Source organism: Lygodium microphyllum, chromosome 23, assembly GCF_053477565.2.
Source record: "Lygodium microphyllum isolate KBCC chromosome 23, Lygodium_microphyllum_v1.1.10, whole genome shotgun sequence".
Lineage (NCBI taxonomy): Eukaryota > Viridiplantae > Streptophyta > Polypodiopsida > Schizaeales > Lygodiaceae > Lygodium > Lygodium microphyllum.
In genome coordinates this window covers 101,763,721-101,769,793 of record NC_141157.1, presented here as the reverse complement: position 1 = coordinate 101,769,793, position 6,073 = coordinate 101,763,721, and positions in this window count along the sequence as shown.

Below are 6,073 nucleotides of genomic sequence, written 5' to 3'. Positions count from 1 at the left end.
TGTTTTGCTGATGATTTACCACCTGGACTACCACCTTCACGACCTGAAGATCATAAAATAGATTTAATTCTTGGTACACAACCACCATATAAAGCACCATATAGGCATAATCAAATTGAACAGAAAGAAATTCAAAATCAAGTAGAAGAATTGCTAAACAGAGGATTAATAAGACCTAGTAGTTCTCCATTTGACGCACCTATTTTATTAGTAAAGAAGAATAATAATACTTATCGCATGTGCATTGATTATCGTGCCCTGAATAAAATTACAGTTAAGAATAGATATCCAATTCCTAGGGTAGATGATCTTATGGATAAACTACAAGGTTCTACCATATTCAGTAAGATAGATCTTAAATCTAGTTATCATCAAGTGAGATTGGATAAATCTGATATATTCAAAACTGCATTTAGAACACAATTTGGACACTATGAATTTCTAGTTATGCCTTTCAGTCTAACTAATGCACCTGCTACATTTAGTCGAATGATAAATAGCATATTTTTGAAATATCAGCATTGTGTTATAGTATTCTTTGATGATATACTGGTATTCAGTAAAAATGAGAATGAGCATTATGAATATCTGTCTTTAGTTTTCAAGTTGTTGAAAGATAATCAATTGTATACTAATCCAGAAAAGAGTGAATTCTTTCAAACAAAAATTGAATATCTAGGACATATTGTTTCATCAAAATGTATTAAGGTTGACCCTAAAAATATAGAAGCAATTTTAAATTGGCCCATACCCAAAAATGTGCATGAGTTACATTCTTTTCTAGGTCTTGCTAGTTTTTACAGAAAGCTTGTGCGAAATTTCTCATTACTTGCTTTACCTTTAACTAAACTTTTAAAGAAGGGCATTGTTTATCATTGGTCTGATAATCAACAAAAATCTTTTGATTTATTGAAACATGCATTAATCCATGCTCCTGTATTACAACTACTTGATTTCAATAGACCATTCTTTTTAGTAGTTACTAATGCTAGTGGATCTGGAATAGAAGCCATACTTATGCAAGATAATCATCCCATAGCCTACTCTAGCTGTAAACTGAAACTATCTGAACTTAAATATTCTATATATGATAAAGAATTGCTAGCTGTAGTACAAGCCTTACGTCAATGGAAACATTACTTAATGGGTTCTGAATTTATGATTAAAACTTATCAACAAAGCATTAGACATCTCCTTAGTTGGAGCCCCAAGAGGAATACCAAGGAAAAGGGAATTCTCTTGCAAGAAAATCTATCTTGTAACATCAACAAGCTTTTTTTATTAGGGTTTATATGATCACAATGAAGAAAAGAACACCAGGCACAACAAATCTTCATGCAGCATCATGTAGATCTCCCACGGATTTGAAAGAATCAACCATATTCTTCAATATCTTCACAAAATCCATCAATATAACAAAGAAAGCAAAGGAATACACCATCTTTGAATGGAAATACATCACATAGTATTCATCTTCAATGTATTCATAGTCTTCTCTCTCAATCTCTCATATACAATCACTCTATTTTAATAGAATTGGCTATCTCTGACTCTCTCCCTCTCTCTCCATCAATAGTACATCATATCCTCACTACAATATCTCATAATCACTCTCAATAATCCCTCTTAGGTCGTGGATACCCCTCCCAAGAGGTATGTCTGATATGAAGAGGCACCAGAGCCACTTCTTTCACTTCTTTTAGCTCTTTTGCACTTGTATTCACCTCTTTCCAAGGCTAGAAAACTTTCCCAAGCTACACTCTCATCCATCAGAACACATGCAGAAGCATACAGAAGGTCTACAGAGGCTCATCAGAAGCTCATCAGAGAGTTACAGAAGGTCAACAGAAAGCATCAGAACCACATAACTCATACCAAAACCATCAAAAATCACTCAATAAGCTTTCAAACAATCTCAAACCCTATCAATCAATACTCCATCCCTCCTTACAGAGAGAAAATAGAACAAAACAGAACAAAACAAAACCAATCAGAACATCATCAGAACTTCACATCTCTACTAATAAACATCATGAGCTTAATAAAACCATTCCAACTTATCCAAAACACTCTCAAACCATTTCCAAACTAATCAATCATCTCATAAAATCAACCATTCAGCTCTCAAAAACAACAAAAATCAGCCAAAAAATAGGTCATTTCAACACTCAACATATCCCCACACTTAATAAGGAAGCGTCCTCGCGACCCAGGAAAAAGAGAATACAAGTTCATTCAAAAGCTCAACTTTGATCTTCAATAAATCTTCAAAAACAGTCCATCCAACCACGACCCCAACTTATCACCTGTATCTGATATAAAAATACAACGAAAGGAAAACCCTTTATACATTAACACTTCTTATCAAACTGGAAATCACAACAAACTTGTAAAGGATATAAGAGGTTTCTTCTTCTTCTGCATCATCAGCATCTTCAACTATCCAACCAGCAACACCAGCACTACAATTCTCCAAAAATGTAGCTCGCACGAAAGCCAATCGAATAGGCAACCACCACGATCTTATTACATAAATTATCCCACAACACAAACACTACATACAACACAACCATCTGAATGACTCCTCCAAAAAGAGATATTTATCATTAAAAATCATCCACCATACATGGCAAAGGTATCAATGAAGATGATCCCTCTTGAAATATTGGTGATTTCGGAAACGATCCATAGACAAGGATTCATCTACAAATGTCTTGAGAGGATTCTGAAAAAACTGAAGGCAGCACATCCTTTCCAACAAGACAAGGTATCTGCTAGGCAAACAGAGGGCATGAAAGTACAATACATCCAATTGCTGGGAATCAATGCTCACATTGACATTCATGCACAACTTTGGAATAGGCTTTGAATCATTATGAGAATTCCTATGCATATATGCCAGGTACCAAGTAAAATGAGCAATTAAGCGCACAGAAGGATCTGCAGACTGAGAATACTGCTAAGCAAAGTGCAGATAATTCCAATAAGCCTGACTAGCACTTATCCATTCTCCTGGGATCAATGGCCAATTGATTTGAGGTCCAGTAAGGGAATCATTTAAACTCCAACCTCTTCTTCGAAGAATCTTCTAATCAAAACATGGATACCCACTAACCAACTGAGGAGGATTAGGAATAGAAGTGTTAGGAGATGGAAGGGGGACTAATGAAAGAGGATGAAGTGATGGATAGGAAAAATCATAAAATGAGGAATGGATTAAAGATGGATTTGCTGAAAATTGAGAAGATTCTGTTAAGAAATGTGTTAAAAGATAAGCAGGAAAAGTTGATAGAATATCAGGGGATGGGGAAGGACAAGGATCAGAAGGTAGAAAAACTCAATCTTCAATAAAAGAATAATGGGTAAAAATAGGAATTTGAGGAGATCCTTGAGGTTGGAAAAGAAGGGGTAAAATAACTTTTGGGTTAGATTGAAAAAAGGAAATATAAGCATCATACCTATGAGCCATTTGTTGATAATGAGTTAGGCATGATAAGGATGGACCTAAAGCTGATCTACGATGATAGGCTTCAAAGAAAGAAGTATCAAATGGAGGTTGATTGGAAAGATAGGCTAAAATATCCACCCTCAGTTGGTTAGTGTTCTAGGCATGAGCTGAAGCTTTGACCTGTCAGTGATTCAAAATGACAGAATCAACCATAGGGTGCCATGAAAACTCAGGACACTCAGCCACCTTTGAAAAATATCCCTAGAACATCTCATCAATCCTCAACTCCAAATGTCGGAGATACAAAGAAGCTTGCAATACCACATCTCCGACATACCAAGCCAGATCTTCCTCATCTGGAATCAGTAAATCACCCCTCAAATACATATAGGACAGAAGCACCGTATCTGGAGTGACAGAGTCTTCAAAAACCATCCTCGCGACTTCTATCAGCAAATCTGATGACCAGGCCCCACTCCATCCATCCTCTGGAATAGGTAAATCCATCGTGGAAAGCTTTATATAGAAGGCCAACTTCTGTTGTTGATGATGCAATAGCGAAGCCTCAGGAGAAACATGGAAACCCCAAGAGCGTCAGATATCCTAGCATTGACCGATCCTACTCATCTAGGCCTGAGCCCCTAGCTACGCTAAAGCCCAGGCAAACTCCTAGAACCTTGCATGAGATAGCAACCGAGCAAGCCCTCATTGAACATAGAAGTGTCACTAAATGCTTAACTGAGTTGGATGCCAAACTCAAGGTGTTTGCACGTGTCTATGTCCTGGCAGACATGTGCGCATTCCCTAAGGAGCAGCTCGCAGAATACTTGCCATTTCCCTTATCCTGGGAAGAGCAAGAACATCTTGACGAGCACTATAATAGGCTCCTGTGAGAACGCATGCGACTCATCTCTGGCGAGGAAGCCAACGAACTTCGCTTAACTATCATGTTCAATGATGTGCTCTACCAACCAAATCCTTTGGAGATAGAGCAACTAAAGCAACTGTCAGAGGGCTGAAGTCAATTTGAACAGTGTTGGTGTGAAAATCGCATTGCAATGGCCGAACTAGGAGCTCAAATCATGACAGTCTCTGAGGAACGATTGGCTAAATGGTGATCTCAAAGAGACCCAACCTATGTGGCACCAACTTCCCTTCAAGTGTGCCACGACGCGACGCGCCCCCCTCCCCCTCCCCAACATGACATGACATCCCCCCCCCATGACACGACGCGACGCGGCGCGCCCCCCTTCCCAACATAACATGATATCCCCCCCTCCCCAACATGACATGACATCCCCGCCCCCCCATGACACGATTCGACGCGATGCGCCCCCCTCCCCCTCCCCAACATAATATGACATTCCCCCCCCCCCCCCGGTCCCCCCCCATGACACGACGCGATGTGCCCCCATCCCCCTCTCCGACATAACGTGACATCCCTCCCCCCTGACACAACACGATGCGACACACCTCCCTCCCCCTCCCCAACATGACATGACATCCCCCCCCATGACACGACGCGACGCAATGCGCCCCCCTTCCCAACATAACATGACATCCCCCCTCCCCAACATGACATGACATCCCCCCTCCCCAACATGACATGACATCCCCGCCCCCCCCATGACACGATGCGACGCGACGCGCCCCCTCCCCAATATAACATGACATCCCTCCCCTCCCCCCCCATGACATGACGCGACGCGACGCGACGTGCCCCCGTCCCCCTCCCCGACATAACGTGACATCCCCCCCATGACACGACGCGCCCCCTCCCCCTCCCCAACATGACATGACATCCCCCCCCCATGACACGACGCGACGCGACGCGGCCCCCTCCCCAACATAACATGACATCCCCCTCCCTTCCCCCCTTCCCCCCCCCCATGACACGATACGACGCGACGCGGCCCCTCCCCAACATGACATGACATCCCCCCCCCCCATGACATGACGCGATGCGCCCCCCACCCCCTCCCTGACATAACATGGCATCCCCCCCTCTCCCCATGATAGGACACGACGCGTCGCGCCCCCCTCCCCCTCCCCAACATGACATGACGACAGGACACGACGCGATGCGCCCCCCTCCCCCTTCCCAGCATAACATGGCATGCCCCCCCTCCAAAATCCCCTCCCTCTTCCCCCCTCAACACACACCACGCCCCCCCTCCAAAATTCGCCCCCCCCTCCCCCCTCAACACGCCATGTCGCGATGCGCCCTCCCCCCCCCTCCCCCAAAATAAATTTCGGGCTTTGTAGGTATGCCTTGCCGTTAGAGCCGATTGCACCTATGACGGTAGTGGTGCTTGCTCCATCGAAACACTTCTTGGGCGTATGGTCCCCGCATCCGTCTTGTCCGCGAGGAGTGTCTCGTGAGCAAATGCCATGTACCCCCCGCCGAAGGGTTAGGCTCAAGCGACTTGTGGTGATCCTTGCGAGGACATCACGTCGTGGCGGTCAACATGTGCCCACTAGGCGGTGAGGAGCGAAGTGTGGTGCCTTGAACACGTGTCTCGTTGGTGGCGAGATCGTGTTCGAGCTCCATGGTTCTCAATGCTAACGGCGAATCTCGTCGTGAATATTGTGTGGCTTGTATCGATACGGATGGACCGAAACCGA